This window comes from Oryctolagus cuniculus, chromosome 5 (assembly GCF_051225735.1).
Source record: "Oryctolagus cuniculus isolate XC-2025 breed Fujian yellow rabbit chromosome 5, ASM5122573v1, whole genome shotgun sequence".
Classification (NCBI taxonomy): Eukaryota; Metazoa; Chordata; class Mammalia; order Lagomorpha; family Leporidae; genus Oryctolagus; species Oryctolagus cuniculus.
The window spans coordinates 92830589-92858069 of record NC_142871.1 but is presented as its reverse complement, the minus strand read 5'-3'; the positions used below and the strand labels follow the sequence as shown (position 1 = coordinate 92858069).

At 41.0% G+C, this 27481-nt stretch overlaps 1 protein-coding gene and 1 long non-coding RNA gene across 10 annotated transcripts in view; both read right to left on the bottom strand.

The window, feature by feature from the left end:
* Nucleotides 1-13079, bottom strand: part of LCA5 (lebercilin LCA5) — a 97352-nt gene extending 84273 nt beyond the window's left edge. For all 9 annotated transcript variants that reach the window (XR_016233920.1, XR_016233919.1, XM_089332988.1 and 6 more), the window contains exon 1: nucleotides 12836-13079. The gene's annotated coding sequence lies outside the window, so the exon portion shown is untranslated. The remainder of the gene's footprint in view (nucleotides 1-12835) is intronic.
* A 118-nt stretch (nucleotides 13080-13197) lies between these two features.
* Nucleotides 13198-23765, bottom strand: LOC149126582 (uncharacterized). The gene is made up of 3 exons (XR_016233917.1): nucleotides 23369-23765; nucleotides 20463-22509; nucleotides 13198-15447 (listed from the first exon to the last, which is right to left on the bottom strand). It is a non-coding gene; the product is annotated as an uncharacterized LOC149126582 (long non-coding RNA).
* Between the last annotated feature and the right edge of the window lie 3716 nt (nucleotides 23766-27481).

Here is a 27481-nt window from a genome sequence, read left to right as displayed (position 1 = left end):
CCTGTGTGCCTGGCCCAGCCCTGGTAATTGCACTCATTTGGGGAGTAAACCAGTAGATGGAGAATCAATCAATCAATCTCTCTCCCCCTTCCCCTCTCCCTGTGTGTGTGTGTGTGTGTGTCTCTCCCCCATGACTCTGCCTTTCAGATAAATCTAAAGAAAAAAAGAAGCACAATAAACACAAACGGTGAATTTGAAAAGGACAATAATGATCAAACTGTCAGTTTTTTTAATCTAGCTTTTTTTTCTTTGGTGAAGGATAGAGGTGGTGGTGGTGATAAAGAACCTGCTAACAAAAACCAAAAAAGCTAAGATCCACTACAAAAATATACAACTGAAGTATATTTTAAAAAATTAAAAGAAAAACATCTGATGACACACAGTTGTAAACATGACAGAAAATGGTTACAATTTTTAACACATAAATACTTATAAGGAAAATATGAAGTTAAAAGTTAATGGGATAGATACATAGTAACTTCCCAAACAGGCAATTCAAATTACACATAAAATTATTCAACCTCAAGCTATCAAATGATCAAAACAATATTTTTCAAAACAGTATTAGCCAATGCTACCAGAGCTGCTATCAGTTAAAGATCCATAGTTTCTTAGGGGAAAAAAAAAGTTGTAAGATACATGAAGAGTTCAATTATAGTTTTAACCTTTGATCCAATACATTCATTTCTGAATTCCAAGAAAATGACAACAGGGGGGAAATCACACACACATACTTAACCAGCAAAGTGCAATTTAAAAAAAAAAACAACAACAACAACAAATGAAAGCAATTTAAATGTCCAATCATTAACAAATTAAGAAAAGTATCACGGGGCAGGCATCAAATTCAGTGATGCCTACATCCCGTATTGGATTGCCTGGGTTTCAGTCCCAGTAGTTTCCAATTCAAACTTCCTACTAATGTGCACCATGAGAGGCAGCAGGCAGTGACCCAAAAAGCTGGGTCCCCACCATTCACACAGGAGATCTGATTGAGTCCCCAGCTCCCAGATTCAGCCTGGTCAAGCGCAGGGCTTTGGCACATTTAGGGAGTGAAGCAATGGATAGGAGCTTTCTTTTCTCTTTTCTCTCCTTCCTCCCTCCTACCCTTCCTCCTTTCCTTCTTCTAACTTAAAAACAAAAAAAGAACAATAAAAATCATAAAAAGCACAGTATCACAAATTGCTGGAACTGTTTACAAAAATGTCTGTGTTCGGGGCCAGTGCCATGGCTCACTTGGCTAATGCTTCACCTGCGGCGCCCGCATCCTATATGGGCGCTGGGTTCTAGTTCCAGTTGCTTCTCTTCCAGTCCAGCTCTCTGCTGTGGCCTGAGAGGGCAGTGGAGGATGGCCCAAGTGCTTGGGCGTCTGCACCCAGGTGGGAGACCAAGAGGAAGCAACTGGCTCCTGGCTTTGTGTTGGCGCAGCGCTGGCCATAGCAGCCATTTGGGGGGTGAACCAACGGAAGGAAGACCTTTCTCTCTGTCTCTCTCTCTCACTGGCTAACTCTATCTGTCAAATAAAAAAAAAAGTCTGTGTTCAAGGAAAATATTTAGGCTACTTGGTAAAGAAAAAATTCAAATTAGTACATACAGTATCTTCTCAACAATAAATATTCATTGAACAACTACTGAATTATTGAATATTCTTCCTTTCTGATCTCAGGATCTGAAAAAAATTGGAAAGCAAGGCATACATGAACACCAAAATAATGTCTGCCTGAGTCTAGCTAAGGCACACTCAGGAGACAGTGGTGACAGCTCAACTAAGTGGGCTCCTGCCACCCACATAAGAGATCTGGATTGTGTTCTCAGCCCCCATTCTCTAGCAGATTGGCGTTCCCTCTGTATCTATTTTTTTTTTAATTTTCTGCCTTTTTAGGAGTTTACATTCCAGTTATGCTCATCTGACTCTCATTCCTTTACAGGTTATCTGTTTTTCCCCTTTTCTTCCACCCTAAGAGCTTTTAAGATGTCCCCTCCTGTTATTGTGAAATTTCACAGTATGAATAGGTCATGGGTCTTTATTATTGCATTGGGCTCATTCCGCCCATCCTCCTCTTACCCAACTCCCTCTGCCTCCACACACGTACTTTTTTTTTTTTTGACTTTCATTTAGTAAATATAAATTTCCAAAGTACAGTTTATGGATTACAATGGCTTTCCCCCCCCATAACTTCGCTCCCACCCGTCACATATTTATTACAATCTGGAAAGTTGTATCCTTTTGCACTAGAGATTTTCTTCTATTACTTTTCTGATAATTGATCTCCATTTTCTCTTTTAGAAACTTTCACTGGTCAAATTACAGTCCAGCTCTTCTTTGTTGCTGTTCTATTTTCAATGATTTATTCAATCTTTATTCTACACTATAATTTATAAAAAAATTATGCCAACATATTCATTTCCCAGAACTCTTTCTCGCTCTGATTTCTAAAATAATTATTCTGTTCCTGCTTTATTGAGGCAATATATTTTCATTTATCTTGAGAATATGAGACATCTGTTTAAAGTCTCTTCTGATTGAAAAATTTGTTTCACATGATGTTAGGTTTTTTTGCTTTATACATTGCTAATTTTATTTTTTGAAGATAATATTTGGTTGACCATGAATAATTTTAAAAGAATATTATTGGAAATCCTTTACATTTGAGTAAAGCTTCCTGACAGGCAAGGCACTTTAGTATGAAAAGCACAGAATCAGTCATTAGGCTCATACAGAGGACTCCCTAAAAGCTAAAATGAAGAAGGCTTATTTCCAGATACAAAAGTCCAGCATGGCAATGTTATTTTTCCTTTAGTGTTGTCTTTATTTTCAGAAGAAATAATCTCTTTATTTTGATGGAAAAAGAAGGAAAGAATTAAGAGGCAGGGAGTGTTAACAGTCACTGGCCACAAGCTTGGGTGGGAAGGGAGGTACAACTATTCCATAGATAGTTTTTCAATTATTCTTCTTTCCCAACCATTTTCAACCACCTTTTTTCCTCCAATCTTTTTAAATCACCAGATTCTCTGAGAGTCTATTGCATACATCTGAATCTTCTTTTGCTGCAGATCCTTTGAATAGTTTGGAGTTTTCCTTTATCTTAATCTGTTTTTATCCATTGTCATTATTTCGCCTCTTTCAGAAACACCGCCATCTTTAATCTGCTGAGTTACCCCTTCAATGTTACAGGTTAACTCTCTTTTCTCTTATTTTTCTTTAGTATTATTTTAATGTTGTCTCCAATAGGAGGATACAAACATATATAATCATAGCTATGTCTTTAACAATAAATATATGTCATTTTAAATATAAGCTAATTATTTCTAACAATTATTCTCACCTTTTTAGACAACTTGGTAAAAACAATTTCCCCAAATCCATGAAGCTACTATTTATGCAATCAACAAAAATTATTGAATATCCACATGCCATCTTAAGACAATGAGGAGACCAAGAAGAGCAAGGATATACTACGGGTTCTTTTGTTTGTTTGTTTGTTTTTTGACAGGCAGAGTGGACAGTGAGAGAGACAGAGAGAAAGGTCTTCCTTTTGCCGTTGGTTCACCCTCCAATGGCCGCTGCGGCCGGCGCGCTGCAGCCGGCGCACCGCGCTGATCCGATGGCAGGAGCCAGGTGCTTCTCCTGGTCTCCCATGGGGTGCAGGGCCCAAGCACTTGGGCCATCCTCCACTGCCTTCCAGGGCCACAACAGAGAGCTAGCTTGGAAGAGGGACAACCGGGACAGAATCCGGCGCCCCGACCGGGACTAGAACCCGGTGTGCCGGCGCCGCTAGGTGGAGGATTAGCCTATTGAGCCGCAGCGCCGGCCAACTACGGGTTCTTTTAAGTTAGGATCTGCTTCTTCCATGGAAAAGATAAAATTTAAAAATAAAAAACCACAGCACATGATGTACATATGTTTTACGTTCCCGCAAAATAGTTCTATGAGAATTCTTCAAAAAGTTCATAAAAATATAATTAAAAGATTATTTTGGTGCAAAAATTTTTTGAAACTTGTGCAGTGTTTTCATAATATCCACTTTTCATGAACTTTCTTTTTTATTTTTATTTATTTATTTTCATCTTATTTGAAATACAAAGACACAGAGATATTTCTTGCATCCACTGGATCATTCCCCAAATGTCTCCAACAGCACAGGACAGGCCAGGCCAAAGCCAAAAGCCCAGAACTCAATCTGGGTCTCCTAAATTGGTGTCAGTAATACAAGTACTTGAGACATCTGCTGCTGGTAGCCAGAGTACACACTAGCAAAAAGCTGAAGCAGAAGCAGAAAAGCTGGGACTCAAATCAGGCCCTCCGATGTGAGATGCAGGCATCCCATGCGCTGTCTTAACTGCTGCACCATGTGCATACCCTGCATGAACTTTCAGAAGAACCCTCTCACTAATACATGAAAATACCCTCTTAATAGTGATAACAAACTCAAGCATAGCCCCAAGAACTCCTGAGAATATTTTCTTATTTTTGCCAAACTTATTATTTAGGTTCTATTTTGAAATAAGGTAGATTACTTCTAATGTTTAATGTACGTGCACTGTATCAAACTATGCTAAAATTGTTCACAGTATCTAATAAGACAAGTATTTCTTAGAAAATACAGCACCCCAAATAGCTAATATAGAAAAGAGAATGGAAATTTAGACACATGAGAAAATTCATTCTTTTTTGATTTATTTATTTATTTGAAAGTCAGAGTTACAGAGAGGCAGAGGCAGAGAGGGGTCTTCCATGCACGGGTTCACTCCCCAAATGGCCACAATGGCTGGAGCTGGGCCAATCCAAAGCCAGGAGCCAGGAGCTTTTTCTAGGTCTCCCATGGGAGTTCAGGGACCCAAGAGCTTGGGCCATCTCCTACTGCTTTCCCAGGCCATAGCAGAGAGCTAGATTGGAAGTGGAGAAGCCAAGACTTGAACTGGCACCCATATGGGATTCTGGCACTGCAGGTGGCGGCTTTACCCACCTTGCCACAGCATCGGTCCCAAGAGAAAATTCACTTTTAAAAAATTAGCCCTAGGGTTTGGCATTCTGGCACAGCAGATAAAGCCGCTGCCTGCAACAAATGGGATGCCAGTTCGTGTCCCAGCTGTTTCACTTCCAAAAATCCAGCTTCCTGCTAATGCCTGGAAAATGCAGAAGATGGCCCAACCTTTTGGGCCCCTGTCACCCACATGGGAGACCCATATGAAGCTCCTGGTTCTTGGCTTTAGTCTGGCCCAGTCCTGACCACTGTGATCATCCAGGGAGGGAACCAGTGGAAGGATGATTTCCCTCTCTGTCTGTCTTCCTCCTCTCTGTAACTCTGACTTTTAAATAAGATTTTTTTAAAACTTTAAAAATTAATTTTTAAAAATCTTTAAAATATTACAAATTAGTTTTTATTCCTTGTAGTAACACCATCACTTGGCTATCTGTATTGTCAGAAAAAGAGCTGCAACAAGCAAATAAAAGATAACTTGAAGAATAAAAATTAAAAATTAGAGGAAAAAAAGAAGAGGAAAAAATAAAGATGAGATAAAACAACTATTACATCAATAATTACTAATTTTTCCTCTAGTATAAGGAAATATACTTAAGTATATAGTTTAAGAAAATTTTGTAACAATTTGGCACTGGAAGGGACCCAGAGAATCACTCTTTTCTTTGCAAAGATTAAGGAAACAGGCCTGGAAAAACAGAATGATTTACTCAAAGTCACAAATAACTTATCTAAGATCACAAAACTTGGTAAAACTTCAAATAGACTCTATGTTTTCTCTTAGTTGAGTGACCTATCAAATATATCAATAATAAACAGATGTTCTTTAAGTCATCACCTGCCCCTACATTTCTGGTCCTTCTGAAAGCAAAACCTTTCACCTGGTTTTTTTTTTTTTCCCATACCCTCTCATGTCGATGTCAGAGATGGTGCTCCTGCAACTGTGCCCCCTCAACAAGATCATTCCCTTCAATAAAGAGGCTCTCATGAAGCTGATGCTCAACTCCATGTCCTACTGCTCCTATAACCCAATTTCTCTATACTGATTTTCCAATTAAAAGAAACTGAATAACCATCTAACCTAATAACCTTCAATGTTACCTCCACTTTTTTTTCCATGCACTTTCTTGTGAACTCACACTGTTCACCTGTTCATTCAGACAACTCCACTGAAACAGCTTTTTTCAAGATTATGACTGACACATATCTTCCTAAATCCAGCAGTCAATTTCCTATCCTATTCCTATTTGACCTCAAAGCAGTGCTCAACATGACCTAAACATTCTTACTTAGTTGCCATAGCCATCTACTTTTCTGGTATTCTTACTATACCTTCCTGGCTGTCCAGTCTCAGTCCCCTTTGGTAAACCTACTTGCTCTTCCGGGGCCCTGGATGTTAGAATACAGAAGGCATCCCAAGCTGGCCCCTTTTTAAGCTGCACTTTCTCCTTAGGTGATCTGATATGTAAGTATCTTATGCTGCCCTCCAGATCCATATATCTACCTCCCTATTTGCGAGTCCATTTGGATACCTAATAATCATTTCAAATTTTTATGTCCAAAACCAAAATTATCTGTTCCTTGTCCATCCAGATTGTTTACAGTCTTTCCAATCTCATTAAATGTGCCTCCATCTACTAAATTTTCCATGTCACAAACCCAAAGATAATCCTGGATTTCTTCTTCCTTCACATCCCACATCCAAATCATCTACAAAACCTGACTGGCTTAATTTCTCAAATATAGTCCAGATCTGACCATTTCCTACCATTCCCATGACTACTGTCCTAGTCCAAGCCATCATCTCTTTTCACCTGGACTTCTTATCACAGGCTCCTAGTGGTCACTCTGCCTTCATTCTTGCTTCCTTCACACAGCCATCAAAAAAGACAACTTGAAACAGAGATCAGACAGCACTGCTCCCTTTGCTTAACACACTTTAAGTGGTCATCAAATTCCTTAAAGCCTGCAAAAGTGTACAAGAGCTAACCCTTCTTTATACTTCCTCATCCAATTCTCCATACCACTCTTCTCATCTGCTTCCTTAGGCAAACTAGGCTTCCCTGTGTCTCCATGAGCTGTTGCCAATTCACAGCCTTTGCCTTTGCTGCTCCCGTTACCTAGAACTTCACATAGGCGGCTCCATCTCTTCTTCCTGCTCTCAATATACACATCATCTTCTCAAAGATGGCTGCCTCGACAGTGCTTTAAGTGAGCCCAATCACTATCCGCTCTTACCCTATCTTCACAGATCTTACTGGGAATAATCTTACATTTATCATCTTATCCCTTTCTAAGTGTAAGACCCATGAGAACAGAAATCTTGTCTACCTACTTCAACATGGTAACCACACATCATTCATTAATTACTCATGGAATGTGTGATTATTCCTAGAAAATTTGCCTCTTTGCTTTAAAGAAAATGTTAAACCTTCCCTCTTTTCAAAATATGACAAGCTTAAATCTCTAAAATTCCAAGAGGGAAAAATTAACAAATCAAAAAGTTTCATTTAGAGCCACTGCCATCATAAAATTGGAGTATTTTTTCTGGGCTAATAATAAATACATGAGATGACCTACTAGAACTTCAGACAAAATAAATTTTACCTGATGTTACACCAATGATTTCCATTTGACTAATAAAAAAAACTAATGTAAGTCTAATCATAATACTAATAAATTATTCTTTCTCTTAAAATAGTTACCTAAATTAACATTTAGGTAATTGTAATTTATATTCCATGTATATAATTCAACTGATTTAAATTAATTTGCTGTGACCAATAATGAACACATTAACAATTGTATATATTTCTTCTCATCTGTGTGTTGGGGGAGGAGGGGTGGTTATTCTGTTAGAACTCTCTCAATGGTAATCAAAAAAATAAAAGGGGTAGGCAACTCGAACAGCAGATAAGACAGACACTTGGGACTCCCACATCCCATACCAGAGTGCCTGAGTTCAAGTCCAGATTCTGCTCCCAATTCTGCCTCCTGCAAATGTAAATCCTAGGAAGCAGTAGCAGTGACTCAAGGAATAAACTCCTCGGCATCTATGTGGGAGGCTGGAATTGAGTTTCCAGTGACTGGCTTTGGCCTGGCATAGCTCCAGCTATTCCCAGTATTTAGGGAGTGAATCAGCAGATGGGAGATCGCTATCAGTCTCTTTCTCTTTCTCTGTCTCCCTTTTATAAATAACAGAATTTTTTAAGAGAACAAGATAAAAGAAAATTATAAGTCTTGGCCAATTTCAACTGCTAAGAAAGACTTATTTTCTTAAAATGGCCAAGAATGCTACTATGGCAATGCTAGAAAACTATCAAGTATAATAACTGTCATTTTTCATCCAAAAATAAATCCCTAAAATAAAGTGTCAAACAACACGGGTTACACATAATAGATCAGAAACAAAGATTACCACAAGACCTTTCTATGCTAGAATATGTCCTTTATATCCAGGTACAGATGAGTCAGAAAGTAAATATAAGCTGTAGAGGCCACTGTATATAAAATCATAATGATCATCTAAGATGTGACTCTAAAGAAGGCTCTTGGTTCTAAGGGAAAATTGCATAAAATCAGACCTGTCAACCTCCTGACACATCCTTGTGCCCAGCTTTTTTGTATACAACATTGCTGCCTGGCTACCGGTACTCCCAGTAAGAGAGGTCATACAGTAGATAAGGCAAGCGAAATGAAAATAAACTGAGACAGATATAAATAAGGAGCTCTCTTCAGAAAAGAAAATGCCTAAAGATATGATAAAAAAAATAAACAACTACACTGCTACATTAAAACTTCAACTGTGAGGCCAACACTGTGGCACAGTGGGTAAAGCCACCACCTTCACTGCCAGCATCCCATTAAGGGTGCCAGTTCAAGTCCTGGCTGTTCCACTTCTGATCCAGCTCTCTGCTATGGCCTGGGAAAGCAGTAGAAGATGGCCTAAGTTCTTGGGCCCCTGCACCCGTATGGGAGACCCAGAAGAAGCTCCTGGTTCCTGGCTTTGGGTCAGCCCAGTTCCAGCCACTGCAGTCATTTGGCAAATGAACCAGTGGATGGAAGACCTCTCCCTCTGCCTCTGCCTCTCTGTAACACTGCCTTTCAAATAAATAAATCTTTAGGCCGGCGCCGCGGCTCACTAGGCTAATCCTCTGCCTTGCGGCACCGGCACACCGGGTTCTAGTCCTGGTCGGGGCGCCAGATTCTGTCCCGGTTGCCCTTCTTCCAGGCCAGCTCTCTGCTGTGGCCAGGGAGTGCAGCGGAGGATGGCCCAGGTACTTGGGCCCTGCACCCCATGGGAGACCAGGATAGGTACCTGGCTCCTGCCTTCGGATTGGCCATTGGAGGGTGAACCAATGGCAAAGGAAGACCTTTCTCTCTGTCTCTCTCTCTCACTGTCCACTCTGCCTGTCAAAAAATAAAAATAATAAAAAAAAAATAAATCTTTAAAAAAAATTACAACTGCTTCTTTCCTACAAAGGAGAAATGCTTAAGAAACAAAAACCAAGTTTTCCCACTCCTATTTACATGTTCCTGTATATTTCTAAAAATTTTTATCTCATGTATTTATTTGCCTAATACCTACTCTTACTTAGAAGTCAAACTGTGGGAGCTGCCTTGTAGTACAGCAGGTTAAGCTTCCCCTTGGGAACCCTATATCCCATATCAGAGTGTCTTTTGGAGTCCCAGCTACTCTACTTCCAAGCCTGCTTCCTGCTAATGTGCCTAGGAAGGCAGCAGATGATGGCCCAGGTACTTGAGACCCTGCTACCGATGAGGGAGACCCAGATGGAGTTTTGGGATCTCGGCTTCAGCCTAGCCTAGCCCTAACTGTTGCAGCCATTTGGGGAGACAACAAGCATATGAAAGCACTCTCTTTCTCTCTCCCTCTCCCTCTCTTCTCGTCACTGTGCTTTTCAAATAAATAATTTTAAAAAAAACCCTGTGGTTAAAAATAAAACTTTAAAAACATTTAAAACTACGTTTGGATTTTAAGTTTAATTTTCAGTATGCTCAGTCAGATTATAATAAATGCTAGATTTAAAAATTATGGCATAATCAGTTTTTTCTTTGACATTTTGAAACAATAGATTAAATGAAAGCATTTTAATCACAGTGTATCAGCCCAAGGTTCAGTCAGTCAGGGGAAGACATCACATTCACTCATTCATTCAATTACTGAACACCTACTAATGTCAATTTCTGAGCTATAGATGTTGCTGGAGATATAAAAATAAGTTAAGGCACAAGTGATCTCCTACATTAAGAAACCAGAAGCCGGGGCTGGTGCTACAGCACAGCAGGTTAAAGCACCATCCTGCAGCACTGGCATCCCATATGGGCGCCGGTTCAAGTCCTGGCTGCTCCTCTTCCAATCCAGCTCTCTGCTGTGGCCTGGGAAAGCAGTAGAAGATGGCTCAAGTGCTTGGGCCCTGTACCCCCATGGGAGACCCGGAGGAGGCTCCTGGCTCCTGGCTTCAGATCAGCGCAGCTCTGGCCGTTGCAGGCATTTGGGGAGTGAACCAGCTGATGGAAGACCTCTCTCTCTGTCTCTACCTCTCTCTGTCACTCTTTCAAATAAATAAAAATAAATCTGAAAAAAATAAAAAAAGAATGCAGTTGAACAAGCTACAATAGCATGTGGAAAAAAATGAAAATGAAAGGCATAAGGTAAACATGTAAGCCTGATATATAATCAAAATGCAATCCGTTTATGGCTGGGTTGTCCACACAGTGGCTACTAAACACCTGAAAAAAAAAAAAAAGCTGGCTGGAAACAAAGATCATCAGTAGAATTAAAAGGATCAGATCTGACATTTGCGGAGATCCAACCCCAACCCAAGAACTGGAGGGCAATAAAGCTAGAGAAAGAACAAGAGTTGGTCTTGAAGCCTCCGACAGATGATAACGGCATGAACTAAGGTAGTTTAGTTACAGAGCACAGAACTCATTCCAGAAATCTTCATCAAGTAGGATAAACTAGACTTGATGACAAGTTAAATGTATAGTGTTAGAAGACAGAAAAATCTATTGAACTTGAAATTTGGGAGCTTGCACAATTGGGTGGCATAGTACCATTCAAGTAGGGCAGGTTTGTCAGGGAAAGGTGATGTGTTTAATGTCAGACATACTGAGTTTGGCATATATATGAGAAATCTATGTGAAATTACCAAAAAAATAAATAGCTACATAATCTTCAAGAACAGAGATTAAAAATTGGGACTGTGTTAATAAAATACAGATAGTGGAAGCCAAAGGAGAAGATGAACTCAGCCAACAAAGAACATGGAGTGAAAGGACAGACCACTAAATTCTAAGGAGTAGCAATAATTAAACGGTGGGCAGAGGAAGAGGATCCCACAAAGGAGCTGGAGGGGCTAGCAAGATAAGAACCAGGAGAAAAGGTGGTATCTTTATTGTAATGGCTTCTACTGTGTCTTAATACAATTAAACATTTTTCACAGAGTAATGCAACTTTGACAAAAGTCTGTTTTCCTAAGTCATCAATTATTTTTGATTTGAAATGACACTTTGTCAATTTGGTGAATCAAACCAAACTACTACTTCCTAATACATGTTTGGATAAACATACTAGTCAACATATTAAAAGTCACAAAGTGAAAGATTTAAAATAGTAATATAAAATTCAACTACAGAACTACAGCCAAAAAATAGGAATAAAACAACAACCATGGAAAGGAAAGAGAGAGAACAGAGATAATAAACTGGCACCTTAATGGTGGACCTTTTTCCATAATGCATATAGTCCCTCCAATGACCCACTGAAAAAGTCTCTTAAATGATGACTTTTGATCCCTACAAGATATTCAAGTCTACTTTCCTAGGGAAAGAAGGTAAAACCTCCTTCAGACTTTGGGAGACTGGGGATTCATGATAGAAAAGATTAAGATCATCACCAATGCACCCTTCAACGAATGAAATCTACACACAAGTGCACTTTAACAAAAACCATTCAATTGTTTTCATTTACCTAAAGGCTCAAATATCTTGTTAAAATTCTCACAGCCAATCTACACCTATTCCCATTCTTTTAAATGATGCTATTGTTAACGCTGGGTGTTAGTAATATGTCCAAAGCAACAAAGGTAGCAGGAGAGGGGCTTAAATCCAGGTGAACCGGGACAGTGCTCTTCCCCACGGTTACACACTACGCCCTGGTGGGCCAAAAGGAAAACCTCCAGGATCCGAGTACCTGCTGCAATTCACTCCCGGCAAGACAGCACATTTTTTGCTACCTTGACTTCCCCTCATCCCATCCCTGAGGCCCTGAAGCCTGCATGTCCGTCTGGACGAAAGTGCCTTTCCACTCTAATCACAACCGCAGTCTGATCATAAACCTTTTGTCTCAGAGCTACCCACACCTTCTGCCCACCTTGGCCCCGAGTCTTCACAGACCTCCAGGATTAATTTTGGTTCTAAATTATTCTTAACCCTTTTCGATCCGGGCGCACTGTGCTCCCTTCCTTCTCTTCCTGGTTCCCAACAGACAACCCTTTGCCAACTCCCCTCAACTTCCCAGTCCCCCACCTGCCAGTCAACCTGCCCTCCTCCCATCCCCTTTCCCGGCTGCCGAGCTCCGCACTTAATTTCCAGGACTTTTCTTTCTCCCCTCGCCCCGCCCCCAAATCCTCCCCATCCTTAATCCTTCTCACACTCTCAGCTTCAACTCCCCGCACGCCGCAAACCACGAAGGCCCCACCACCAGCTCCCCTCAACGCTTCCGCCCCAATCTTCTCTCGCGACCCCGCAGTCTCCACGCCCACCCCGAAAACCACCCCCAACCCGCCCCGGCGCCCCCAGATCGCCAAAGCGGCGTCCCGCCTCCTTGCCTTCCCTCCCCGGACCGAACTCCCCGCCGGGGCCTCGGCGTCCGGCCGCCACACAGCGGGTGCCTGGCTCCTGCGGAGGCTTGCGGGGCGGGTGCCGAGGTTGCCGGGGTGCGGGAAGTTTGAACACAGGGCTGGGACAGGGGCGGGGACAGCGGCTCCCGGGTGGCCGAGGCGCGGCGACCTCGACTCCAGGGTAACGGAGGCGGAGGCCCAGACTGCACTGCGAGGCTACCGCGGCCTATGATGCCCCTCCTCGAGTTCCCATTGGCTTCTGTATCCCGATGGCCCTTGCTGTTGGCTGGAGTGGAACTGGAAGGCGGGACAACGAATGCGGGCGACGGCGGCCGTTGGTCGACCGCTCTGGTTGTGGTGGCCCCTGCGAGCAGGGCAGTCTTTCCCGGCGAAGCCGCGCGGAGCGCAGAGCGAGCGCTGCGTGGTGCCGTGGGCTGTGCGGGGCCGTGGGCTGTGCGGGGCGGCGCGCCACGGCCGAGAGGCCCGGACCCTGTAGAATGGGGAAAGGATGCGGGGAGACCGAGTCCGTGAAGTTGGGAACTCCGTAATTAAAAACACTGAAAATTGTCTCGACTCCTTTTTGGAGATGTCGGTTGTAAATCATAAAGAAATCGTAAACCAGTGGCTCGTCCTCCTCGGCGAAACTGATTTTCAGGAGGATGTGTTTTTTGGTGCACTAATGCTCCTGCCTCGAGGTCCTGGCCTTCGTGAATCACGAACGCGCCGTGAGTTTGGCTTGAAAGTGATTTTTAGGTGTTTCTTTGTTATTGATAGTAAGCGTTCTAAAGTGCATATCCCAATCCTGCTAAGGGCGGCATGCCGTGGGACGTTCTTCCCCTTTAAACACTGACGGTGCATTAAACAGTATTAATTGGAAGAGGCAGAGGTTCTAAAAAAATCCTCTCTAAGCCTTCTGGTTTTCAAGATGGTTTAGCATCGTCCTCTCCTGTTCTCTCCCTTGTTAATTTCTTGCTTGTTTTTCAAGCATTCCGCAGAGAAGCTAATTGTGGAAGGCGAATGCGTGCTGATCCATCTTCCGACCATGAAATAAATACGGTCGTTCCTGTTTCTCGCTCGACCTCGTTTCTCCACTTCTATTTCAGCGCCTTCATTGTATCCTGTCAATACATTTTACTCGCGTTACAGGCTCACCCGCCTAAACAATTTTATAAGTAAATATAATTTTCTGCGTGCGCAGACCTGTAGGAAATGACAGTTACCTGTTTGTGAAAATGCTATGTGGGATTTGTTCATCTGTTTCTCCGAATACTCGGTTAAAATAGCTCACTGGCTATTATTGACTCTATTAGACTCAATATGAAGTTTAATAAACGTATCTGTGGGTTGCCTTTTGGAAGATGTTGGTGGGAAGAGGCAAGAAACAGGCTGTATTTAGATGGACAAGCAAAGGCCTCCACCGGATTCAAATAGGGATTGCTGGCACGCGGACAGCTAAGAATGACGCTAATGCTGATTCGGTGCTCAGAATGTGCCAGGCAGGGTTATCAAATTCAATCGTCATTCACGATTCTAGACAGGTGGTGTTAGTCATTGTTTATACTTAAGAAAACGAATTCAGAGATGTGGAAGAATCTACCATAAGATACTAAATGGAAACACTAGGACACAAGCCTAGAGCTGCTAAATTATAAATTTCACAATTGCAAATTTAATACCTTTAGCGTGGTTCACCTACAAAAGCTACTATTAAGCAGGAAAATATTTAAAAGATCCACAGTGTGAAAAAAAAAAATAGTGCGCAACATGTTTAAGATTGCTTAAAGATACAATTTTATTCACATATATTCAAAAATAATAGTGCATTATTTGACCTTAAAAAAAAGACCTAAAGAACTTATAAACTTATAGAAGTAAAAAGCTAGTTTATTGAATTGACTTTTAAAAAGATTACTTTTAAAAAGATTGGCCTAAAGTATGAGAACAGTTTCAGAAGTTTTCATATTTTGATGTAAATTACTTTTTATTAATTTGAGTAGAATTCTCTAAGATTTATACCATTTGCCACTTCATTTCACTATGTATTACATAGGATTCTGCTTTTCAGAAAAAAATGAGCAAGATAGTAAGTAAAACCACATTGTTATATTCCTGCCACTTGAAATGACATTTAATAGGAATCAGACTTCTTACTGCTTTTAGAACTTAGGTTTATGAAATAAAGTCTACTGGTGCTCATTAAGCACTTTGGCGTTTTATTTTTAATATCCCTGGGCTTCCATTAATATTACAATAGCTTCAGATTTACTGTCTTGCTGACTGAATGTTCATGTTCGGCAGCACTTTGATTGCCCTGCCTAATGCTGTGTGGCAATGATACAGATAACACTAATGAAAATCTTCCAGAAAACATTGACTAACAGGATTATTCCTATTTTCCTTATGGGGAAACTGGTGGAGAACCTGAATGATGTTAGATTTTTAATAAAATTAATAGAGTAATAATTGGATTTTACAACTGTAGACAATCCAGAAATTACAATGACTGAGCTGAAAAGGGGGGGCATGCTATAAATAGTATCTTGGAAAGCACGCAGATAGAATTTCCTTAGCCAGAGTTCAGTTGTCCATTTAGTGCCATTCTAAGAAAAAAAAAAAAGGAAAGCACTGTCACAATTTATATATTTTACCTAAATATATAATAACAAAAGTTAAAAAAAAACTTAATCTAACTTCTTGACAACTATAATGCTTAAAAATTTTATTAATAGATACTTGGTAAACAATAAGTTGATTACACATAATAATCATCTTTTAAACAGTAGCTAACATGTCAGCTGTCAAAAAATTGAATGCCTTAGGAAAATTTAGTTCGGGTTTAAAGAGCAGTTTAATTGGAGACCTAGAAAATGGGCTGCCTTTTTTTAAAAAAAATTAGCCTAATCTGATTGTTATCTGCCTTAGAAAAGTAACGTGCTTTGATTATTGCTGTGTTTAAAGGATGCAGGTTTTGAATGTTTGATGAAATTTGCATGTTATTTTGTTGGGAAACAAATACAACCATTCAGATGTTTAGTAGTAATTTATCATCCTTATTAAAATCTGAATGTCAGAGATTTTAATTTGAGAGACTTCTGTGTTTGTTTTTCATGAAAAGAACTCAAAGTACTTTAACCTACTTTTAAATATGTTCTCAGATTTTATTCTACAACTACATCTTTAAGTAAATCTGCCTGCAGATCAAATTCTATCTCCAAGGTAGTATGACTAGCATTAAGGGGAACCATACCAGTTCCATTAGTAATCACATCATTCGCTTTGAAAGGGAGACTGTCTAAATGATATTCTTAGTAAGCAACCGTATGTTTGTGACTGAAAGTAACCAGTAGGATATTCTGTTAAAAAATCTTGTCTATATTTTTAATTAACAATAAATATGCTAGCTAAAGAAATAATTTGTTGTCACATTGGTGTTATACTAAAATAGCTATTTCTGTGGTAGACAGGAAAATTGCTTAGCAGAATTGCAGAGGAACATTTCTAACTTAGAAATGCTTGTTCATTCATTAAATGTATATTGAGTACTTATTAGGTACCCCTGGGGGAATTCAGGGATTAAAAAATGAAGCCTGGTCCTCCAGCTCACCATTGTCTGATGAACAAGAAAGATAAATTAAACTCTGACTGCAGATACAGCTACTGTGTGTAATACAGTGATTATAAAGGTATACTAAGGTACTAAAGGACTTAGGGAAGGGACACTTAACTCAGCCTCCTGCCTCATGTATGCTTCCCCCCAAAATAATTCTTCAATTAGTCTATATTAATTACATGAGAGCTTATCAGAACATAAATGGCAAGATATATAAGGTAGAAGTAAATAAATTAGTATATACCCAGGCACTCAAGGGGTAGAGCAAAGCATTTAGTAAGACATGATGGGGGAAGACCAAATGGGGTATGAAGAGAGGAGATACTGGAACAAGTTACCATATATATGGCTGAAGAGAAGGCCAAGGCTATATGTTTAAATGCCTTTGTGTGAAATTTATATTTAATCCCAAAAGCTATAGGTAGCAACTAATTATTGGATCTTCATTTTAGAAACCATTATCTCAGTGCCATCGGCAAGATGAGACTAGAAGCAGAAAGGTCAGTTAAGGCCTTTAAAATGTAGGAGAGGGACTGACAATATAGATAAGAAATGAGTAAGGTCAGGGTCAACTAATATTAATTGAGCACCTTCCATTCTTGGCCTTCCTGGCCTTGCGTTTAAAGTCTTACATATGCATTTTAATTCTTACTATAACTATGATACAGTCTTTGTGACAAGTGAAACCTAGGATGAAAGAAGCTAAATGCTTTGTGCATTTACAATTGGGAAACCCTTGTCTGCCTGCTTTTTTTTTTTTTTTTTTTTTTTTTCTTTCCTAAAACAGATAGAATACCAATCTGTTAGCCACTATGGGCCAAAGCTGGGAACTAGGAATTCAATCCAGGTCTCCCCTGTAGGTTTTTTTTTTTGGTTTTTTTTTTTTTTTTAAGATTTATTTATTTATTTGAAAGAGTTACAGAGAGAGGAGAGGCAGAGAGAGAGAAAGAGATCTTCCATCCGATGGTTCACTCCCCAGATGGCCACAACGGCCGGAGCTTTGCTGATTCGAAGCCAGGAGCTTCTTCCCAGTCTCCCATGTGGGTGCAGGGGCCCAAGGACTTGAGCCATCTTCTACTGCTTTCCTGGGCCATAGCAGAGAGCTGGACAGGAAGTGAAGCAGTCGGGTCTCAAACTGGCGCCCATATGGGATGCCAGCGCTTCAGGCCAGGGCGTTAACTCACTGTGCCACAGCACTGACCCCCACCCCCACCCCCCGTAGGTTTAAGGACCTAATTCTAGAGCCATCACTGCTGGCTCCCAAGGGTCTGCATTGCTGGGAAGCTGGAGTCACCAATGTGAACTGCAGGTGGATCCCTGGCACACCAATAGGAAATGGAGTCATCTTAACTGCTAGGCTAAACATCCATTTCAGCCAGCTGGCTTTTCAGACAGAGGTTGGAACTTCCTAATGAATCCGGAAATTAGGAAATCAATTTATGGTTCATGACCACATTTTTTAAAATGTATACAGAAGAACAGAAAATATCAGTATATTGTGTATAGTAAGGTTCAATATCATTTTATGAAACTTTTGTTTCAGCTACTTTTATATACATGTAATAAGTGTTTTTAACTTATGGGTCAAAGTAAAACACAACTGAAAATGACCACTGTGTTATACAGCAGTTGAAGTGAGAAGAGAAATAGAGTAGATATGCACTACCTGTGTTACAAGACAAGATGCCTGGTGTACATGAGAGGGAGATAGAAGAGGAAGCCTTGGTTTACCTTAAATTTCTAAGACATCTGGCACCCTTCACCAAACAATGACTACAGAAGTGCAAGTGTGATGTTAATTACAGTAATATATAGTTAGTGGACCATGTTTGAGGTATGCATAGGACTTGCAGATAAAAATGCTGATGGCAGTTTTTAATCAAGTTAAATATACATTTCTAATATAACCTAGTAATTTTACTCCAAGGTATTTATATAGGAGAAATAAAAACATATAAATATATATCAAAATAATCAACAATGTATTTTAAAAGTTTTATTAATTTATTAGAAACGCAGAGTGAGTGAGAAAGAGAGAGATTGATTATCCATCCGCTGGTCCACTCACAATGGCTCCAACAGCCAGTTCTAGGCCAGGCAGAAGCCAGGAGCCAGGAATTCTATTCTGGTCTCCTACAAGGGTGGCAGAGGTCCAAATACTTGGACCAAATACTTGGATCTTCTGGGCTTTTTGAGGTACCTTGTGGGAAGCTGGAATGAAAGCGGAGTAACCAGGACTCCAGCTGCCACTCCAGTATGAGAAGCTAGCATCCCAACTGGCAGTATAACCTACTGCATCACTGCAACGTGGTAGTGTTTATAGTCATTTTACTCATAGCAGGCAGAAGAGAAAACGACCCAAATACTCATCAAAATGAGAATAAATCTTAAAAACAGAGTAAATCCTTACAACAATAATTGTCATGTTTAGAATGAATTACTAATCAACATGGATGAATTTCTAATATATGGCATTGAGCAAAAGGAGTCAGATACAGAAGAATACATTTTGTATAGTTCCATTAATAAGTGGTTCCAAAATTGACACAATTGATCAATACTAGTAAGAATCAGAACTGTTCTCTACTATGGGGAAGAGGTAGGAGTTGATTCAAAAGTAATGAAAGAGATTTTTGGAGTCATGTAAATATGCTGTGTCTTGACTGAAGTAATGGTTAGTTTCCTTCAAGGTATACATTTCAGTTGTGTGCTTTTCTCTGAATGTGAACTTTACCTCATTTTTAAAAAATGGTTTCATAACAAAAAGACAATGCATTTGCTTATGTGATAGAGAAACCTAAAAGTACAGCTTACTCCAAATTTGGTTAAGTCCAAGTGCTCCATGTGATTAAAATGTCTTCTCTTTGTCTCTTAGATGAACTTTCCTATGCATTGGTTTATTTAAGGCAGGCTTTCCCTTCCATATGTGGCCACTGAAGCACAAAATATACATTCTATGCACATAACAACCACATTGAGAAAGGAACATCTTTTCCAATGAGTCCAGTAGATATCTCAATATTAAGGGATTGCACATAACCTGAACATAAACTCATTACTGCAGTCAAGTGATTGCTTGGACAGAGGAGAGAGAAATGATATGATTAAATTACTGGAATTTTCATGTTCTCCCAGAACAGCTGAGAGCAGTCACTCTGCAAGGGGAAGCTGAGATGCTGTTACTAGAAGAAGTTGTCTTGGACAAAACTAATAGATGTTCCCAAAAACAATGATAATTTTATTTAAAGAATTTCATAGATCAGTGTGGTGGCCTTTTTAAAAAAAATCACTTATGGGGAACACATAATTTTAAGTTCCTTGGTCTGTAAATGCAGATAAGATCAACCAAATTAGCACCTACATCCCCAAAAGATTTCCCCATCAGTAATTTCTAGGACTTCCCAGAGGGTGTCTCATACTTACAAACATGCACACCTTCACTGGCAGCCCCGCTAGGCTAGATAATGGAATCAGCCCTCTGTCAGGCAACAGCCTATCCCACTGTCTTCTGGAACTGAGCAGCTTCCTCGGGGCGGGGCGGGGTGGGGGGGTTGCCACTGACTCACTGAGTGCCATCACTTAAATCAGTACCCGAGTTGACTGGAATTGCGCCAGTTCTTTTATTGTTTCCCAGACCCTAGCCTGACTTTCTATAGCCAGGTATAAGGTTCTGAAGCTAGGACTCAGCAAACTACAGCTCCCTACCTCCCTTGCTAGTTGGCTCATTGTTCAGTTCTGCCAAATGGGAGCGCTTCGGGAGGGCTGGAGGGTAAGAGTTGGAGAGAAAGAAATTCCTTCCTGGTATTCTTTGTTGCCATCCTGCATCAGCTGGCTCTAGTCCAACAGGTCTTTTGCTTACAGAATACAAATGAGAAGACTGAATGAATGTCTTCATTATTATGCTTGTAGCCTACACTATTATTATTTTACGTCCTCCCTCACCAAAAATGTATATGTGTATGTATGAAAAACAGCAAAAGAAAACACCCTGCAAACTATTACCACCTTCTAAGGAACAACACAGCGGGTGACCAGAAAGTTCTTTCACAAAGGTTGCCTCATGCGATCTTAAACAGCCCTGAAAAATAGAAAGTTCAGATGAGAAGCTGACCCCAACGTAAATCAGATTTGTCTAAAAGATAGAATGTGAACCACATTTAATTTCAAGTTTTATGATAGTCACATTGTTTTTAAAATGTGAAATTAGTTTCTACAGTATACTTTATCTAACATGTTTCCAAAGCATTATCATTTCAACTTGCCATGAATATTATAAAGTCACCCATGAGGTATCTTACATTCTTTTTTTGCCCTAAGATTTCAACACCTGGTAAATATTTTAAAGTTACAGTACATTTAAATACAGACCAACCACATTTCAAATTTTAATAGCCACATGGGTTGTGGCTTCCCAACTGGACAGAGCAGAATTAGATTACATGCCCAGAGGCTTATGATAGGAAGAAGTGCTCCCAGGTAACCTGCTTCCAAAAGGAAAATAAGTAGTGCTGCTCTGGAAACCTAGAGACCTCAATTCCAGACATGACTCTGCTCTTACCGGTTGCAGAATAATGAGTAGGATTTTTTTTTTTTTTTTTTTTTTTTTGCCAAGCAGAGTTAAACAGTGAGAGAGAGTTATAGACAGTGAGAGAGAGACAGAGAGAAAGGTCTTCCTTCCGTTGGTTCACTCCCCAAATGGCCGCCACGGCTGGCGCTGCACCGATCGGAAGCCAGGAGCCGGGTACTTCCTCCTGGTCTCCCATGCGGGTGCAGGGCCCAAGCACTTGAGCCATCCTCCACTGCCTTCCCCAGCCACAGCAGAGAGTTGGACTGGAAGAGGAGCAACCAGGGCTAGAACCCAGAGCCCCAACCGGGACTAGAACCTGGGTGCCGGCGCCACAGGCGGAGGATTAACCAAGTGAGCCAGGGTGCCGGCCGACATCATTCTTTAAAGCTTGGTTTCTGGGTTTGTTAAACAAAGACCATGGAATAAATCTGCTGTCTTCACTTTTTTTCTTCCCCTGCAGCAGAACTCTTTTCTCAAATGAAATCTTTGAAATCCTAATCTTTAAAACACGGGAACTGCTTGCTTCCCTGCTAGTGCAGGCATGGCAGTGAGGAGGAAAATGATGCAACATGCTAAGCCTACACCCACAGTGGTGTCTTCCCACAGGGTTCTGAGGAGCCCTTTGGGCATATTTGAAAACCCTTGGAAGACATCATCGTCAAGATCCTCACCCTTTTAAGCAGGTCTGTATAATGACTCAACCAGTGGGCTTCCTGCTACCCGTATGGGAGACCCAGATTGAGTTCTTGGCTCCTGGCTTCAGTCTAGCCCAATCCCAGCTGTTGCAGGCATTTGGGTAGTGAGCCAGGGGATAGGCTATCTATATCTACCTATTTTTATCTATCTCTATCTCTCTGCCTTCAAATAAATAAATAAACAGACCTGATTCTGGGGATAAAATTTGGCTCAGGCATGGCTGCCTCTTTTAATGAGTATTTGGTTTACAAATGAATAAAGAAACAAAGCACTATCTTAAGTACAGTTACTGCCCAGACATAGGTATATTGGTGTTGGATTCACATTTTTAGCTTAATAGAATCATGAATGTTGTGGGGTTTTTAAAGATTTATTTATTTATTTATTATTTCAAAGGCAGAATGGTGGACAGAGGCAGGGAGAGAGAGATTTTTCTATCCTCTGGTTCACTCCCCAAATGGCCACAACAGAGCAGAAGCCTGGGGCCTGGACTTCCATCCGGGTCTCCCCCGTGGGTGGCAGGGGCCCAAGTTCTTGGGCCATCATCCACTCCTTTCCCAGGAGCATTAGGAACATTCACAGGGAGCTGGATCAGAAGCAGAGCAGCCAGGACTCCAACCTCCATTCTGATATGGGATACAGGTGTGGCAGGCGGCTACACCACAAAACCAGTCCCAGAATCATGAGTTTGTATAAATGTAAGGAGGCCCATAAGATCAATCATTCAAGTCGCTTTCTGATGTTATTTTTTCCTTAGTAAAGGAGTGAACTCTTCTCTCCAGATAGTACCTGATGGAAAATAAGATCATCAGTTCAGGACTGCCACGCACATGTGAAGATGTGAGATGGTAGAACCCTAACAACATTCCACAAAACCCCCATTCATAAATGGCCCCCAAAACTCTTCTCTCAAACGGCTAGAGCAAATCAATGTACAATTTTAACAACCAAAGATTAAATCGAGGTCTAATCCCTTCATCAGGTGAGGACACAGGCTCAGTGAAGTGCTCGAAATCGCACCCCCGGCCTGGTGTGCTGGCTGGAACGGAGCCCAGTCACTGAGGCGCAGGAGCTGCCACTGGCTGGCTGATTGCCACATTCTCAGAGATGCCGCTAGCCAGGGGACATCACGCTGCGAGCCCAAGTCAGCCGCGGTGAAAATTTCCACACCACAGCAACCAGTAAACGCTGTGCATCAGCGCTGTCCCCTCACACCTCCACCAGCAAGCCTCCCAGTCCCGTGTTCCTGACGCTGGGTCTTTGCATTCCACACAGCAACCTGAGGGTGGCTGCGTTTTGACAGGACATAAAATTCTGGTAATAAAAAAGTGGAAATTGTAATCGAATTAGAACTGAACACCGGAAGTAGCCATTTTCCTTAGTACGCATTTACTGTTTGCTATCATCCTCTGCATACTGGTATTCTTTTGATTCTTTCAAGCTGTAATTTAGAGTATTCAGCTACTTTGAGGATTGATTTTTTAATGTTATGTTAGCGAGATACGTCCAAACCCTAGGACATTGTTTTTAAATGATTAAAATTAGCAGTGTTTTAGAATTATTTTAAATGAAAGCCTGAGCATAAAACAAGGAGAAATTGGGGAAAACTATCGAAACTGCCGCATGCGGAGCGAAAGATCTGACATACTTTGCCTCTCAGTCTCCGTCCGGTTCTATTTCTGGCTAAGAAGGTTATTGAAAGGTCGGTGCAAACTACGGGTATGGTCCCCAGCTTCTCAGGTGGCCGCGTGTCTCCTGGTGTTTAATCCTCGCTGCTGAACCTGCGACTCATCTGAACAGTGCCCTCGTCCCGCCGCGTCCCCTTCCTCCGCGGCGTCCTTTGTGGCGCGGCTGCGGCTCGGCTGCCGGGCCCGTTCCGGGCTTGCTTGTGATGTCAGATGCCCTCACTTCAGCTGTCCTTTTGTATCCATGGTGATGGATGAAAAATAAGCTGCTTTGCAGTGATTTGAACTTTAATCCATTCAAATGATGCGTGCTTTATTTCTCAGGTGATTTTTTCCCTCAGTCCGTTAAGATGACTGCAATCTTGAATTAATAGAGTAATGAACGTATTCACTTTCCTCCTTTCCCTTCTCCCTCCCCTCCCTTTTTGTTTTCACACACACACACACACACACACACATTCTTACGCCTGAAAAAATTCAAACTCTTTGATCTCAGCACCTGGAAATTTTGTTTTGATAATTGAATCAATATGAAAATAATTTAAGAAATATGAATCCAAAGGAAAATATAAAAGGAATTATTTGAAATTCCCATTTTGCTACATAAACATAAGTAACAGTACTAGGCCTTGTAAAGCATATAAAACAAGGGAAAACATGACAAAAACTGTGAAATATTTACAGAGTAATAGACGCCCAAAATGTTGGTTCCAGAACACCAGTGGTACTTGAAGTTGTTTTAATGGTCTGTGAACATAGTAGCAAATAACATTGGCTTCACATCTTTCTGCACTCAGGAAGAGAAAACCTTACCCTGGTGGTAGTCATTAGCACCATGCTAACTCTTACTAATCACTGTTTCTAAAAAAAGAAAAACAAGAGGCAGGCTTTTTGCACACACTCTGAAAGGCATACTAATTTCCACCTAAAATGTTTTCATCCTCTGAATTTTCATAGTTTCCTTCCATTTTGGACACTGAGCTTCCCGTGAAGTAAAATTTCCTGAGATTAAAACATTTATGTAATCAATAATACAAGAGAAACAAGTGAAAATGAAGTCATGGGCCAGCGCTGCGGCTCACTTGGTTAATCCTCCGCCTGCGGTGCTGGCATCCCATATGGGCGCCGGGTTCTAGTCCCAGTTGCTCCTCTTCCAGTCCAGCTCTCTGCTGTGGCCCAAGAAGGCAGTGGAGGATGGCCCAAGTGCTTGGACCCCTGCACCCGCATGGGAGACCAGGAAGAAGCACCTGGCTCCTGGCTTTGGATAGGCATAGCGCCAGTGGTAGCGCCATTTGGGGGGTGAACCAACGGAAGGAAGACTTTTCTCTCTGTCTCTCTCTCACTGTCTAACTCTATCTGTCAAATAAATTAAAAAAAAAAATTAAAAAAAATGAAGTCATGACACCTGTACCAGATGGTAGAGTAGGAAGAATATGGTAGCAACATCCTATGCCTTGATTCAACTCTTAACACTCAAATTATTGGGAATAAAAGTCAGGTAAACACCAACTCTATGCCACTATGACATTACCCATGATTTTTATTGAAACCATATACTCGGATGAATTAAAAACCTTTTTCTCCCTCAGATAATACAAACAGCACTACAATAGTGGGCTAAAACTTAATAAGCTTGAAAAGTATCTCCCGTCTTCTTCCTACTTTTAGTTAGAGGACTGCTGGGTGGGAGTTTTCCTGCCGCCTGAGAATTGTGGATTCTGCCCCAAACTGGTCTTTCTCTGAGGAGCTATAATTAGGTCTCAGAACCTTCCGCCGGGAGCAAGCTAGCTGGATGGAGGGTGCCAGGAGACCTGAGGGGAATCTTCCTCCTCCTCACAGTGACAGAGGGGACCTGAGCAAAACTGAGCACTGCCCAAGGGAGCCACAGTTGACCTGCATGGAGAACATCTTGACCTTGGGGGCACTGGCAGCAGAGCTGGAGATGCTGAACCAGAGCACGGCCAATGGCACCTCCTCCCCCGACCCTGGCCGTTCATTTAAGATGATGCCTTCCCTCTCCCTCCACCAGAGCCAGCTGCCCCACTTCCCTGCCGTCACCGAAAAGTCAGTCATCCTCATGGCTCCAGTTTCTACCACATAGAGAAAAGATACTGAATGAGAAATCAGACTGAAATTTTAAAAACTGGACTAAAAAACTAAAGTACACAGAGTATTGTGAGATCTTTCCAAAATGCTATAATAATGGGGATCTGCAATTTATCAAAGGATAGTGGAAAGGAGTGATTGGCTAAAAAAAATACAGCTTTTGTTAATACCCCCTTCTGAGCTGAGACTGCTCAATTAACATACAAATTTAAATCATATACATAATTCTGAATCATTGTTTTTCACTTAATACTTATACAACTTCCTCATCACCTTAAAGAATCTTCATAAATAGCATAATCATTTCACACTTCCGTTTTATAGATGTGCCTTTTTTTAAAAAAGTTTTCTTTTCTGAAATGCATAGTGATGGGGAGAGGGGGAGAAACAAAAAGAGAGCTTTCCTGTGCTGCTTCACTCTCCAAATTGCCACAGTAGCTGGGGCTAGACCAGGCTGAAGTCAGGAGCCAGGAACTCCATCCAGGTCTCCCTTGTGGGTGACAAGGGCCCAAGGTCTTGGGCCATCTTCTGCTGATTTCCCAAACACATCAACAGAGAGTTGGATTGGAAACAGTATCCAGGACATGCCAATTTTTTAAAAACTTGCACTGCTTTAGGATATTGGCATTATTTGTGAATTATAAAATGTGAATTATAATATTTGTTCCTTTAAGTATCATTACTATCATTATTAAATGCCACTGATCTTTAGACAAAGACCTTCTGACTACTTAGCATTTCATTAGAAAACTAAGTATTGATAAGCCAGCTAGGAGTTTTGATGATCCGTTTACTAAGCTAGCAGTATTACACATTTTATACTTCCAGTGCTTGCCAATCTACGTGGAGCTGACGGCTGTGGCCTGACAGGAAATAACATGTCCCTGCACAAGGACAGGAGTTCTCTCATTCACTTTCTGCTGTATGCCTAGCACCTACAACCATGCCCAGCACAGGGTAAGCACTGAGTACTTACTTTGTAATGTAAACAAATGAATGTGGTTTTAAGTAGCAGTGGGACTTCATTACTTCTCAAGTTTCATCACACTTTTGCAGAGTGGTTTGTGGGAAAGTAGATAGTGGGGCAAGTATGGGTCTGTTTGGAGAAACAACCAAAAGAGTCAGGGTCCAGATGACAGACTTGAAGGACAAGAGGGAACTTTAGGTCCCTGACATCTGAACAAATACTGGTGTGATCTTGTGGCTTTGTTCTTATTCATATCTAAATTAATTCTTTCAATTAATAAGATACCGGGTTCTTAACAAGATGGCTGAAACCAGACAGTGAAATCATTCCCGGTGTTGCCAACGTCTAAGCCTTGGCTTTCCAAAGTTTCAGTGAAGCATCAGAAAGCCGCTAACTACATGAAACACATTTTTTTAAAGATTAAAAACCTAACATTAAGGGTGAAGAGCATGGAATGAAGATGCTAGTTATCCAAAAATCTGAGGAAGTTTTGGAAAATAGAGGCTACCAGGCTCATACTAAGGAGGAAAAAAGAGATGAGAAGGGACAACCCAAGACTTCATAGGCAAGAGGAGCCTTTTCCAGAAGAGACTCAGAAAGTCCAAGCCCAGAGGCAACATGTGCAAAAGACAGCTTGGGATGGGGCTACCAGCAGTGTAATTAATTACACAAGTGCTGAGAGCCTGAGGTCCTCCCCACATCTCTGTCCTCTGGGTTTATGTTTCCAAACTCAACATGTAAACATTATTGAGAAGAGATACGTATGGCTATGAATGGACACGATGCCAATATTATAAATTTCAATAAATAAAAAATGTAACAAATCATGAAGGAGTAGGGTGGAGAATCTCTTAAGTATCCTAATTTCTTCATCTTTTATAAAAATGCATTGATAAATATAGTTTAAAATTCCTGAATATAAGTACAAGTGAAATATGTTGTTTTAGGTTAAAGGGAAACCATAAACAAACAAGAATCCTATATGACTTTCAATAGGCTATCC